The sequence below is a fragment of the Megalobrama amblycephala genome, unplaced genomic scaffold (assembly GCF_018812025.1).
Source record: "Megalobrama amblycephala isolate DHTTF-2021 unplaced genomic scaffold, ASM1881202v1 scaffold379, whole genome shotgun sequence".
Lineage (NCBI taxonomy): Eukaryota > Metazoa > Chordata > Actinopteri > Cypriniformes > Xenocyprididae > Megalobrama > Megalobrama amblycephala.
In genome coordinates this window covers 251,141-266,367 of record NW_025953351.1, presented here as the reverse complement: position 1 = coordinate 266,367, position 15,227 = coordinate 251,141, and the positions used below count along the sequence as shown (strand labels likewise).

General features: G+C 42.8%; 1 pseudogene; it reads right to left on the bottom strand.

Annotated features, from left to right (window-relative positions):
• Positions 1 to 9,335: 9,335 nt before the first annotated feature.
• Positions 9,336 to 14,914, bottom strand: LOC125261237 (annotated as a pseudogene).
• Between the last annotated feature and the right edge of the window lie 313 nt (positions 14,915 to 15,227).

The window sequence follows — 15,227 nt, the reverse complement described above, 5'->3', positions numbered from 1 at the left end:
TAAATGCTACTCAGCATTCGCGTACCCCCTTTTGTCACCTCGCGTACCCCAGTTTGGGAGCCACTGTAATAGTGCAACTGAGACACCCCTACTCCAAGATAAAAAAACAAACAAAAAAAAAACCTTTCAACTGGCAAATGTATTACGTTTAACAATTTGAGGTGCGATTGCGTCACTGCGGTGTGAGGAGGGCTGACGTCATTCAAAAGAGACTTCAAGTGCACCCTCTCCTTTTCCCCGTGGAATGAAGGGTCTATCTCAAGACACTTCGCGGTCTACCCTATCCCATAATTCACTGCGCGCAGGTGATGACAGGAGTTCTGTGTGAATTCACATAAATGTAAGCGATGCCCCAGTTTCACCAATATGTAATATCAAACTGTAATATCCATGATGTCCAAAACATCAGTGTGGCGAGGGGGGCGTGGTTCAGCGAGGTCTGCAACCGGAGAGAATAGCGGGAGACGCTTGGTAAGTGAGTGGGTTGAATACAAATCACGAACACCTGTTTCTCATTCCAGTGATTGGCGCGGAAACAGGATAAAACGCTGTGAGAAGCAGGAGTGTGTGAGAGAGAGGGGAACTGCTGACTGAGTCGTGTCGAGGTTCTTGGAGTGAAGCCCTTGTGGATTGTGTATACCAAACTTGGAGAGAAGCCCTTGTGGATGGTGTATACCGAACCTGGAGTGAAGCCCTTTGTGGATTGTTTATTTTTGTTGTTGTGCGCTGCACAGTCTTTCTGTTGAACCTTTTTGAAACCTAATAAAGTCTCAGTCAGCAGTTGTTCGTCGACCCTGTCCTCTTCCTTCCCCAACTACGAACTTAACTGTGCTACACTGGTGCCGAAACCCGGGAAGGAAGACGGGAGCACGTCGCCATGCAAGCTTCGTCCTCCACCCCATTTGCGGAGATCATCGCGTCCCTCACGGTCCTGCACCGCGAACAACAACAGGCCCTGCTGGAGCTAAGAAGTGATCAGGAGCGGTGTTTTCAAGACATCCTACAGACCCAGCAGGAGGACCGTGAGGCGTTCCGGAGCTGGATTGACCGGGAGGTTCCCCGGGAGCCCACCGAGCAGCCCGCTGTGCCTGTCCACCTGCCCTTAAACAAGATGGGCCCACTGGACGATCCAGAAGTTTTCCTCGAGCTCTTTGAGAGATCCGCGGAGGCGTGTAAATGGCCGCGGGACCAGTGGTCCATGAGGCTGGTCCCGCTCCTCTCAGGAGTCGCACAGGTGGCGGCACAGCAGCTCCCAGTCCAGAACCTCCTGGTCTATGACGACCTACGGCGGGCCATCGTCCAGCGGGTCGGTCGGACCCCAGAGCAGCATCGACAGCGCTTCCGCTCCCTCGACCTGGGTGAGTCCAGCCGGCCCTTTATGATGGCCCAACAGCTCCGGGACTCGTGCCGCAAATGGTTGCTGGCTGAGGGAAGCGACGTGGACCTGGTTATCGATCGCGTGGTACTGGAGCAGTTCATCACTCGGCTCCTGAAAAAAACTGCCGAGTGGGTCCAGTGATCCGGGTCCCCGATGATCCACAGGCCGCCCCTGGTCAGGCTGGCGGGTACCAAATACCTGTGAGTATCAAGGGGGGTACTTATCAGGCTTTGGTGGACTCGGGCTGCAACCAAACCTCTGTTCATCAAAGCCTGATTTCATCTGGGGCATTGGATACAGGCCGCATGGTTGGGGTTCGGTGCGTGCACGGGGATGTGGTGAGATATCCTATAATGTCCGTCATAATTAAATTTAGGGGACAAAAGCATAGTGTTGAGGTGGCAGTTAACCCGCACCTCCGGCATCCGATAATTTTGGGAACGGATTGGCCTGCGTTCAAGCAATTATTGGGATGTTTATGCTCGGATGCCTCTTGGGGGAAAGGAACGCGGGGTAAGCAGGCACGAGTGCAGGTCGGAGAGACTGATCAGAGACCGGAGAGTTCTGCTGCAGGGGATCTGAGTGAAGCCGGAAGACTAATTCTTCTGGAACGCGATGATTTTCCCCTGGAGCAGTCTCACGATGAGACGCTAAAACATGCATTTGAAAGGGTCTGCATGATTGATGGTCAGCCTCTCCAGCCTGGATGTCCGCTTGCTTATCCATATTTCGCGATTATAAAAGATAGGTTGTATCGAGTGACCCAAGACACTCAAACAAAAGAAGATACAACCCAGTTGTTAGTGCCAAAGAGCCGCAGGGAAATGCTTTTCCACGCGGCTCATTCTAATCCGATGGCGGGGCATTTGGGACAGGCGGCGACACTAAATCGTCTCATGACCCGGTTTTTCTGGCCGGGCATTCATGAGAATGTACGCAGGTGGTGCGCGTCTTGTCGTGAATGCCAGTTGGTAAACCCACCGGCCACCTCAAAAGCGCCATTGCGCCCACTCCCATTAATGCAGGTCCCCTTCGAGAGAATTGGTATGGACCTCATCGGGCCATTAGAACGATCAGCAAGGGGACATCGCTTTGCATTAGTCATTGTTGATTATGCAACGCGATATCCTGAAGCAGTGGCTCTCCGCAACATTTCTGCTAAGAGTGTTGCGGATGCACTGTTTCGTTTAATCTCCCGGGTGGGGATTCCAAAATAAATCCTCACCGATCAAGGCACGGCGTTTATGTCATGCACGTTACGCGAACTGTACGAATTATTCGGCATTAAATCGGTTCGTACCAGCGTCTTTCACCCACAAACGGACGGGCTGGTCGAACGTTTTAATCGCACGCTTAAATCCATGATTCGTAAGTTCGTTCAAGAGGACGCCAAAAATTGTGATAAGTGGTTAGAACCTCTGTTATTCGCAGTGCGAGAGGTCCCGCAAGCCTCCACGGGGTTTTCCCCCTTCGAGCTTCTCTTCAGACGCCAGCCCCGCGGGGTGCTGGATGTCCTGAGGGAGGCTTGGGAGGACGGACCATCTCAGGCCAAAAACGAAATTCAGTATGTGCTGGACTTGAGAACAAAACTCCACACTTTGGGGCGGCTATCAATGGAGAATTTGTTACAAGCCCAGCACAGACAGAGCCAGCTGTATAACAGACGGTCTAATTTACGCAAATTTGCACCAGGAGAGAAAGTGCTTGTATTACTCCCTACTTCAAATTCGAAATTACTTGCAAAGTGGCAAGGACCCTTTGAGGTCACACGGCAAGTGGGCGAGCTCGATTATGAGGTGGTACGGTCCGACACGAGGGGGGCACGTCAAATCTATCACCTCAACCTCCTGAAAAAATGGAATGAGGCAGAATCAGTGATGCTGGCGACAGTGATTAGCGGGGAGGATGATCTCGGGCCAGAGGCAAATATAAAAACTCAATCCCTCGCTCTGATCCCGGGAGGAGATCACCTCTCGCCCTCCCAGCTCACTGATTTATCTAAATTGCAAACAGAATTTGCAGACGTGTTCTCTCCCCTGCCGGGACGTACCAACCTCATTCAGCACCACGTCGAGACGGAGCCGGGCGTAGTTATTCGCAGCCGGCCGTATAGGTTACCTGAACACAAAAAAAAGGTAGTTCAGGACAAATTAGAGGCAATGCTGAAAATGGGGGTAATAGAAGAGTCCAGCAGTAACTGGGCGAGCCCGATAGTTTTGGTCCCCAAGACCGACGGCTCGGTTCGTTTCTGCGTGGACTATCGCAGGGTGAATGCAGTGTCGAAATTCGACGCGTATCCAATGCCGCGGGTGGACGAATTGCTTGACCGGCTAGGTGCGGCTCGATTTTATTCGACACTGGACTTAACGAAAGGGTACTGGCAGATCCCCTTGTCGCCTTTATCCAAAGAAAAGACAGCTTTCACGACGCCGTTCGGATTACACCAATTTGTTACGCTTCCGTTCGGGCTGTTCGGGGCACCGGCCACCTTTCAGCGGCTCATGGATAAGATTCTCCGGCCCCATGCTGCATATGCGGCTGCCTATCTAGATGATATTATTATCTATAGTAACGATTGGCAGCGGCATATGCAGCATGTGAGAGCCGTCCTGAGATCGCTGAGAGGGGCTGGGCTCACGGCCAACCCGAAGAAGTGTGCAATTGGGCGCGTGGAGGTAAGGTATCTGGGCTTCCACTTGGGGCACGGGCAGGTGCGTCCCCAAATTGACAAGACAGCAGCGATTGCGACCTGTCCGCGCCCCAAGACCAAAAAGGAGGTTAGACAGTTCCTCGGGCTGGCGGGATATTATAGAAGGTTTGTACCTAATTATTCGGCCCTCACCAGCTCGTTGACTGATCTAACTAAAAAGGATGCTCCAGATACGGTCCAGTGGACGGAGCTGTGCCAGCAGGCCTTCACCCAGGTGAAGGCTGCTCTATGTGGCGGGCCATTGCTTCACTCTCCTGACTTTTCTCTCCCTTTTCTGTTGCAGACTGACGCGTCGGACAGAGGGCTGGGTGCTGTCCTGTCCCAGGAGATAGAGGGTGAGGAGCGGCCGGTACTGTACATTAGCCGTAAGCTCTCTAAGAGAGAAGCTAAGTACAGTACCGTAGAAAAAGAGTGTTTGGCTATCAGGTGGGCCGTCCTCACCCTCCGCTATTATCTCCTGGGGCGGGAATTCACTCTCTGTTCGGACCACGCTCCCCTGCAGTGGCTCCACCGCATGAAGGATACCAACGCGCGGATCACTCGTTGGTATCTGGCTCTACAGCCTTTTAAGTTCAAGGTGGTCCACAGGCCGGGTGTTCGGATGGCTGTGGCCGATTTCCTCTCCAGAAATGGGGGGGGGGGGGGGGGGGTATGTGGCGAGGGGGGCGTGGTTCAGCGAGGTCTGCAACCGGAGAGAATAGCGGGAGACGCTTGGTAAGTGAGTGGGTTGAATACAAATCACGAACACCTGTTTCTCATTCCAGTGATTGGCGCGGAGACAGGATAAAACGCCGTGAGAAGCAGGAGTGTGTGAGAGAGAGGGGTACTGCTGACTGAGCCATGTTGAGTTACCTGGAGTGAAGCCCTTTGTGGATGGTGTATACCGAACCTGGAGTGAAGCCCTTTGTGGATGGTGTATACCGAACCTGGAGTGAAGCCCTTTGTGGATTGTTTATTTTCGTTGTTGTGTGCTGCACAGTCTTTCTGTTGAACCTTTTTGAAAGTCAATAAAGTCTCAGTCAGCAGTTGTTCGTCGACCCTGTCCTCTTCCTTCCCCCACTACGAACTTGCTACAATCAGCCTCTCATGTGCAAGACAGACATGAACACCAACTAAACGCAGCATCACTGGCCTGGAGAAGAGTACGGACCGAATTATTTATACTCTATATAAAGTGCAAATAAATGAAAAGTTAGGTTTTTTTTTTTTAATTTAAATTCAACAACACTGAGAATTTATTAAAATAACCCCGTTCAAATGTTTACGTACCCTTGATTCTCAATACTGTGTGAGGTTACCTGGATGATGTTTTTGTGATGGTTGTTCATGAGTCCCTTCATTCATTTCATTTCACTTTATTTATAGAGCACTTTACAACTGTAGCAGCAGACCAAAGTGCTTTACAAGCAAAAAACTCTACATTAAAAGAACACACAATTTAAAACAACACACATCCAACTAACAACAAAGACTAGCCCACCCTCTCAAAGGCCAAAGACAAAAAGTCATTTTTGATTTCAACTTTAAAGCATTTAAAGACGAGATATCTCTAAGTTCCTGAGGAAGACTATTCCTTTTTGCTTTAAATGAGTACGAGGGACAGTAAGCAGTAACTTATTATTGGATCTTGGAGACCGAGGTGCTTGACGAACAGCAATGAGCTCATGCACTGCTTTAAAAACATACAAAAGAGTTTTATATTTTATCCTGTAGTTCACTGGTAGCCACTTGAGAGAAGCTAAAATAGGATAGATATGGTGATTTTCTTAGCACCCACCAGCAGCCTAGCTGCTGCATTCTGAACTAATTGCAAACGTGAAATAGTGGTCTGGCAGGACTCCACATACAACACATTGCAATAGTCCAGACGAGACAAAACGAAGGCATTAATAACCTTCTCTAAGTCTTTTCTTGATAGAATAGGCTTTAGTCGAGCAATAGACCTAATCTGGAAAAAAACAACTCTTTACCACAGCATTAATCTGCTTGTCAAATTTCAGCTAAATTCCTTATTTGGTCATGGCAATAATCAGACCATGAACCCAAATACATGGACATATCTGAGCATCCTCTGGCAGGGCCAAAAAACATAATCTCAGTTTTACTCTTGTTCAACCGAAGCAGATTTTAAGTCATCCAGCTCTTAATCTCCTCTAGACATGCAAATAACAAATAAGAGCCATTGTTCTCTCCCACTCTCAAGGGTAAATAAATCTGAGAGACATCCGCATATAAATGGTAAGACATGCCATATTTTTTTAAAAATTGAGCCCAGGGGAAACATATACAAGGAAAATAAAATAGGGCCAATAACAGAACCCTGGGGGACCCCACAAGTAGCAGGTGCTGCCACTGAAACAAAGTTACCATACTTTACAGAGAATGATCTATTTGACAAGTAAGACTTGAACCACTCTAAAACCATCCCACGAATTCCAAATACATGGATAATCGCTTTATAAGAATCATGTGGTCTATTGTGTCAAAAACTGCACTTAGGTCCAATAAAATCAGGGCTGCCACGTTACTGGCATCTTTAATTTTACGAAGGTCATTAACAACTCTTAAATGTGCAGACTCAGTGACCTGCCCTAAAACCAGACTGAAATTTGTCTAGGATCTCATACTTAGGGCTGGCTAAATAATATATTGATTTCTCGATTTTAATCAATTCTCATTTTTACGAACCGATATCGAATCTTAAATCCCAAGAATTGATTAGTCTAGTCTGTTTTCAGTTGATGAATGAGCAGAATATGTATCGCCTCCCATCCAATAAATCGCAATAATCTTTGTGCTTTGTAACTTTTGATATGAAGCAAAGTCTCAGATTTCAAATTACGTTCATCGTATTATGAGATTAAAAAAATAAATACCGTTTTGGCGCTGTTTAATGTGGCGTGACAGATCACTTTAGCGCCTCAGTTAAAGAGAAACATGTGAACATCCTCTCCTCCGCTTTAATACCAGTTACAGCGCGAAATAAACATGCATGAACATCTGAAGGTATGTTAAAATATACAGTACAACTTACTGAAATCCGTATCATGTCTCGTGTAATCGCTCAATCAGTGTTTCAACCTCGGAAAGACTCAATAAAACAGCTTTAATGTCACGTAACGTCACATTTACCTCAGAAAAACATATTCAGTGACCATAAACTCATTAGTCAGCTAGAAAAGTGAACTCTAGAAAGATCATTCTGATAAATATAGCTATGCACCGTTACATATTCATTATAATTTGTAATGTTCATCAATATTTAATGCATGTTTGAATAAATCAATTATTACAGCCGTGATTTAAATATTTCTATAAAAAAAAAAATGAATTGGAGTAGAAATATGATTATGTAATTCTAAACTTTATAATAAAAACATAATTGAGTGTAATTTAAGTGTTTGTATATAAATAAGTTAACCTTCAATATTATTATAGTAGTACTAACTGACTCTCATGTGTAGTTTACTGCATTAGTTGAGAGATTTTCCTCTAGAAAATTTGCCTTGTACTGTAACTGAAATACTACATCCAAAATAATCAACATCAAATCGAAAGCATGTGAATAGTAATCGAATCGAATAATGAAAATTGTGTCGATACCCTGCCCTACTCATACCTATTTAAAAATGACATTAGTTGGGAATAAACCACCTTCTCTAAAATCTGATAGGCATGGTAGTTTTGAGATGGGCCGATAATTCTTCAGTTCTAGAGTTCTTTTAAGAAGTGGCTGAATAACCGCCTGCTTAAGGCCTGTTGGAACTCCATTTAGAAGACTACTGTTAATAATAGAAGTAATACAACATCTACCATATCCTTAAGAAGACGTAATGGAACCACATCACAACCACCAGATGTAGGCTTCAAATGCATAATGATGTCCCTAACTTGCGCCAGAGACACCTGCTCAAAGAGCTCAAAACCCCTTACACAGGCTGGTGACATCACAGACTCACTGAAGATCTAGGCAGACTACTTCTAATCTTCTCTACTTTTAAAATAAAGCTTAAGCTTCAGGATTGAGGCTGACATAACAAAAAGTTTCTAACTCAATTTTAATCATAACTTACCTATACATAACCAAAAAGAAAGTAAATAACAAATGAACTTGCCTATATTCCCGACTACACATAACCAGGAGAAAAGCAATTTCAAACAAAAAGAGCACCCACTGCCAACAGGTTTACTTAAATTCTGAACAAAAAAGCCTATAAGTCTTCAACTACGTTCACAGCAGCACCAATGGTTAGCACTTGTGATGGCCGATAAATAATGTCTAAGCATTTATAATTGTATTCACCTGCAGTGCATTAGCAACAGTCGTACCATTGTGAACTTTTCCTGCAGGTACTGAATCATCACAGGAGTCAGCCAAGCATGAAATAACACTGGAAATGAATACGGGTCATTTTAGACCCATGTTGTGCATTAGAATGGGTTTGCATAACTTGTGCATCAAAGGGTTAACAGTGTTTTTATTACAAGTATTCTAAGAGAACGACTTAAATGTTGTTAAATGGATTATTAGATCAACAATATATATAAATAACACTTAATTTATATGCAAACTTTCATGCTAGTAAAAAGCCATATTATCTGAGCTGAACTGTGGATTTTTAAAGGTTTTAAGAGTCTGAAGTGGATGTTGTTCAACAAAAAGACATCAGAAAATAATATGCATGCTTCACAACTTATTCAGAGAAATGATGCTGACTGTGTGTGAATTTAAAGACATGAAACTTCATTTCCAAGCATTTATACTGTCACTCCGAGTAAGATGATGAATGCTTAACCTCTTTAATATAATATAATGTAATTTAGTAATTGGGGATTGTATGTTTGTATGTATGTAATGTAATGTATATTCAAATCAATTTCTGCAAAAAATCCCAGATATATGTTCATGCTTAAGGCTAGTACACCACTAGACTAGCATAGCTATCTATAATAACCTAACACGTTTGATAAATAAATATATGATTTCAGATTTGTAAAGACTTGTCTAATAAGGCTGTGCACTGCACTCCTTTTCACACCTGAAAAAATGTCCATAGGTTGTTTTAAAAGTTAAAATGTATCAGAAATTGATAAATAAAATAAAATATTTTGATAAAAAAAATAATAATAATAATAATGACAATACGAAAATAAGAAAATGCCTCAACGTCTCTTTATTCTCTTGTTTATTAATGTAGGATCAAGAGATACAGATCAAGGATCAGTAACAAGATACACTTAAAAAGGTATTATTTAACTTTATAGATTTATTACTTTAACAAATCACTTTTGAGTCACATGTGATATTCATGGGTCCTGTCTGTCTCAGTGCTGAAACTCTTTATACAAACTTACATGTATAGACAGATCAGAACTTATGAGTATAGTGTATTATACTGACTTTTATACAGTCTATTACAATCTATTACTAATTTCAAACACACAGTCCTCCTTAATACAGGTTCATATGTTAATGATTCTTCATAATTTTCATCTTAAATCATATGCTGAAGGTTCAGAAATATTGGAATCACATTCTGCAAACATCATCTTCTCTTAAGGGAAACAGTAGGAAACCACTGAAAGTGTTGTAGTTATTCTGGTTATCTGATATCCTCCTGCCAGACGCAAGTCTCACATAGACAACATCTCCAACCTCCAGGATCAACACAACTCCATTTGAGGAGTTTAACGCATCCTGAGGTTGATAATCATTTGCTATAACCACATGCTCTCTATTCTTATAAATGGATGCAGTTGCTCCAGTTGGGCATTACCATGTACAGAGATTCTGAACATGTACGCTCCTTTCAGTGGGGCTGTGAAAACACCTAAATCACATAACAAGAGACACAGAATCAGCTGTTTCCTGTATGATTTCTTAATGGACTACTTGCACAACTCCTTCCTCGTTCTCCCTATCACAGTTCAGGAGTTTCCGGTAACAGTGTTCAGCGCACCTTCATACATGAGAACGCAGATTATTACTGTTTTATGTCTGTCAGTTGATTAAAACAATTAATCATGTTCTCTGAGTTAACATGAATTATCTTGAACCTGCTGAAATGTTCCTATAAATATATTTTCTTTCCAGCTGTGCATTCTGAATAATAAATAAATATATTTCCTCACTAACCTGCAGCAGTCCAGTGCTCGTCTTCTCATTAACAGTGTTTTTCTCTTACTGATCATATTTCATACCTGCTGAATTCCCATTTTTAAATGAATTTGACTGATAAAAGGATTGGTTGTGTGCGCTAATGCTCTTATTTCAGTCTTTTAAAATAGCTGAATTAAAGGATTAGTTCACTTCAGAATTAAAATTTCCTGATAATTTACTCACCCCCATGTCAGCTTCTACACGATCCCAGCCGAGGAATAAGGATCTTATCTAGTGAAACGATCAGCCATTTTCTAAAAAAATAAAATAAAAATGTATATACTTTTTAAACACAAATGCTCGTCTTGCACTGCTCTGCGATGTGCCACGCATTATGTGTAATCACGTTGGAAAGGTCACACATGATGTAGGTGAAAGTACCAATCCAGTGTCTAAAAAGCAAACGTACAAAGACTAAGCCAAACAGCCTTTACAAAAAAAAGTTAAAACAATTTTGAAGTTGGAGGAGAGTTTTTCTACCGTGGTACTTCTGCATATGTCACATGTGACCTTTCCAACATGATTATGCAATGCCTGGTGCATCACAGAGCAGTGCAAGATGAGCATTTGTGGTTAAAAAAGTACATACATTTTTTTTTTAATCTTTTTTTTTTTAGATAAGACCCTTATTCCTTGTCTGGGATCTTGTAGAGCCCTTTGAAGCTGCATTGAAACTGCAATTTGGACCTTCAACCCATTGTACCCCAGTGAAGTCCACTAAATAGAGAAAAAATCATGGAATGCTTTCCTCAAAAATGTTTCAGTTATAAATGTAACCCTCGATATACGTGCAAGCCTCCTGCCTAAAAGACAGTGGGACAGGGCTAACACAGACAGTGTCGATCACTGCTGTTCCACCCCATTCAGAAAGACTATTGGATAACACTGGAAAAGCGCACCCTTTTTACTGGGACCTAACGGACCCTAATGCTGCAGAAGCCACATCCTTCCCCAAAGGAGTTATGTGGAGATGTACACATGAACTAAACCCCAAAGGGCTGTACTACATATGTAACTACTGGGGTGACTCCAACCAGATAAGAGGTGGGTTCTCCCAAGGGGAAAGACACAGGCTTCGTTTAGGAGCAAATGTGGAATTACACATATGGGATCCCCGTAGGGTCACACATAAGGAACCCAGCCTAAATCCAGTTCTCAAGGATGCAACCGAGTAAAGGCCTGCCGCCAGACACTCCGCCACGTCCAGCTGCCGAAGGGTGATCGGAGGACTCAACAGGGTCTGCCTTGTAGGGACTTTGGAGCTAGCCAACACTAAGCCAGGGCTCTTGGTCTTCTAATGCCTTCTTCAGGCGGCTCAAAGCATGACATACTGCTAGCAACTCGAGGCAATTGATGTGCCAATACTGTTGGGGGCCTGTTCACACCCCTGACACTGCATGCCCGTTGTTACGTCAGCTGGCGGCAGAGGCATCTTTGAACACCACAACATGCTGGGACACCTGCTCTAGAGGCTCTCCCAGTTCACACCGGGTGAACTGAATCGCATGGCCGAGTCTGATGTTCCAAAGGAACCAGCGGCATGGACCGAGGAGCACTAGCAGGCTCGCAGAGATCGTGTAAGTGGGACCAAGTGGACCACAGGTGTACCCGCAGTGAGGCAGCGAGGTGCAACACAGGGACGCGGCTCGGGGGGACTCTATTTTTGAGGCGGCCCTAAGCACTTAGCTGGTTCCATGGTAGGCAGGTTGCACGCAAGGAGGCCTGGTTGTGTCCTCAAGCGACGTGCTACTGCCCGCTGGTGATAAAAGACGATGAACGCGGTGAGGTTTCTTGGGACCCAGAGAGAGAGGAACTGCTCTCTTTTTTTTTTGAGAATTCGGGTACCACTGTAACTACAGTGGTGGAACAAAATTTTTACTCAAAGGATTCTCTGCCCGGCCCTCCTTCTCCAGGTAAGAGAAGCCCCACCCATCTCAGGGTTGGCTGTCTCAGGATTTTATCTGATGTTTTACCGACTACTTAAACGGCAACAGAAACGAGTGGCGTCGTCCTACTGCGGCAGACACAGTTGAGCAGGCTGTGCCTAAGTAATTTTTATTACTTTTTGCAGGGGACGACACCCTTGACGACGAGCAGACTGAGGGGCAGCCAACGAGGAACTCAGATGGTATGTCAGGGGAAGCTCCCTGGTCTGCCACTGACCTCGGAGAGCTGCTGGGCTCATCCCTGGAAGTGCTGCCAAAAAGGCCACCTTGTGGCCATCATCTGGCCAAGGGCTTGTACAGTGACTTGAGAAATCTTCTTCCTTGAAGAACTGACTCTTTTAGAAACAGTGCTTGCAGATTAGAGACAGGAACAAACGAACCTCTCGGCTCAGAAGCGAAAAAGCTAAAGATGCAATGCACCTGCTGCTCATTATATACCCGCACAGAGCAGCTGCTGCAAATAATTGCATGGCTCGTTTTAGTTATTGTGATTGTTTATTGTTCTTTTGTATATTGTAGTGTTACAAATACATGTGATGATATTTCTTGATACTGTAGATGGTGTTTAATATCAAATTACTCCTTGTTCAATGACTCACACTTTGGTGGACATCACCATTTCATAGAATGCAATGTATGTTTGTTATATTTATCACATATATAGTATACATGGACACAAACTTACTACTTAGCTCTCCCTCCATGCAAATGAACTCACTTTCAAACAGAGGCAATCTCCCACCAGAGAAATGCCTCTTCTCATTGGTCAAGCCAATATTCAAAGGTGTCGACATTCTAGAGCAGGGGTGCCCAACCATGTTCTGGAGATCTACCTTCCTGCAGAGTTCAGCTCCAGCCCTGCTCAACACACCTGTCTGTAATTATCAAGTACTTCTGGAAATCTTAATTAGCTGATTCAGATGTGTTTTATCAGGGTTGGAGCTAAACTTTGCAGGTAGGTAGATCACCCCTGTTCTAGAGAGTTTAAAAAGCCCCCACGCAGATCACACTTGGTCTTCTGGTTCTGCTTCTTCATTCCTGCTGATACTATGGATTGCTGTCACGTGAGATCCCACCCATCCCCTGAGCTGGGCTGGTAGACCGCACTCACTCTAAGCCATGCGCAACTTCCTCGACCACAACAGAGTTGAATTAACAGTACAAGTTTGTATTAATTTTCTTAAACGCAGAAGATATTGATTAAAACTTCAGCACCATAAGACCGAACCATCAAGGATTTTTCCTGAACCCGCAGATCCAAATGCTTCTCAACAGCTAAGGCATTTGCAAGTATCATTTGAACACTAAACAGTGATTTAGTATTAAGATTGTGAACTCCTTTGTTAACAAAGGTGCTTTATAGTATTGAAACTGATGGTTCGTCCAGCTTGTTAATTTACTCTTTTAATAGCTTCATTCCCGTTATGATACGGTTCAAATTCATTTCCACTCTCTCATTTCCTGTGTGTGAGTGAATTGTATGTTTGTGTTTGTTTAGTCTAAATATGTGCTCAGGATTTAGTTAAATAAAACTTGTGTGCACATTCTTGCAAGCTGATTCTGATCTGCTAATAAACCAATGTCATTGATAACGATTCGATCACAGCTACGTAAGAAAGAGTTATTTTCTCTGTTGTTTCTTTTCGACTGAAGAAAGAAAGACAAACATCTTCAATAACATTAGGGTGTATAAATTATTAGAAAAATTTAATTCTGAAGTTAACTAATCTTTTAATGTGCGGTACATGCCATGACATATATTTAATGAAGCCAAATATTAGAATTAATCTTAAACACTAATGCATTAACAATGCTACTACTTTGAATATTCATTGATAATTTTGGCATAAACATGCAAATTCCATACAGTGAAATGATCGACAATTAAAAAAAAATACACAGAATAATGATTAAATAGTTAATTCAAATAAATAAATGTTCATACTGATCTTATTCTCACACACTGCAGCATCACAGTCACTAGTTTAGACAAGCACTGACACTGTGCTGAAATAATCACATATGTTTAATAGCCACTGCTTTCTCAGATCTGCTTGGGTTGGATTAAATCTTCATGTTCTGTTGAGTTTGGAAAATTCTTTCCACTGTAATCATCAGAATATCTCTTCTTCTGACTGTGAAAATGTCCTGATTTTGAAAACTTCTTGTGGATACTCATTTTACATGGTGTTTAGTAAAGTAAGTGACTAAAGTACTTTGATAATATACATAACCAGAAATAAATGAGTTGTACTATTTCAAAACAGAAGTGTGTCACAAAACTCAGTGCAAGTAGTCCATTATCAAGCACACTGTGTAATAGTTTTGAAAGATGGGAGATCATTTAATTCTCTTATACACATTACACAACTGCAGAGAGGTCTGAATGGAGCAGAAGGTTTTTCATTACTATAAACTGAGTTTTATGACTTCATTTCATTGATAATTACCTGTAATTGGGTTGTAGGCGTTCCCTATGTTTGTGAAGACGTTCCTGTAGGTTAGTGTGATTTCAGTGGTAAAAGGACCAATATATCCACTGCCAGATTCCATCATTGAAGCTGAAAAAGCTATTTCTCTGTCTGTTATTGAAAAACATAAGCAATATTGTGATATATTACTGTATTACACTGAGAATGTATACACTGAATTTAACATCATTCAAGCACACTTTCACCTCTATTTTCCTTTCTCAACTCCACTTGACTCAGAGTAAGATTTGAAATTTCTGTGAAGGAACAAAGATTCTGTTAAATGACATTTACACTGATTATTGTAATAGATAACACAATTTACACAGTATACACTCAACTTTACACTAACATTTACACTATACAATGTATTACATTGGTGTTTTACTTTGAGGATCATTGATAAAAGAGTGAATGTTTTGATGAAGTACCTTCATTTTTCTTGTTCATCTCATCCCTCAGTTCTCTGATGTTTCCTTTCTGCTCTGTAGCATTTGTGGTTAAAAAGTACATTTATTTGAATGTTTTTTAGAAAACGAACGATGGTTTCGCTAGATAAGAC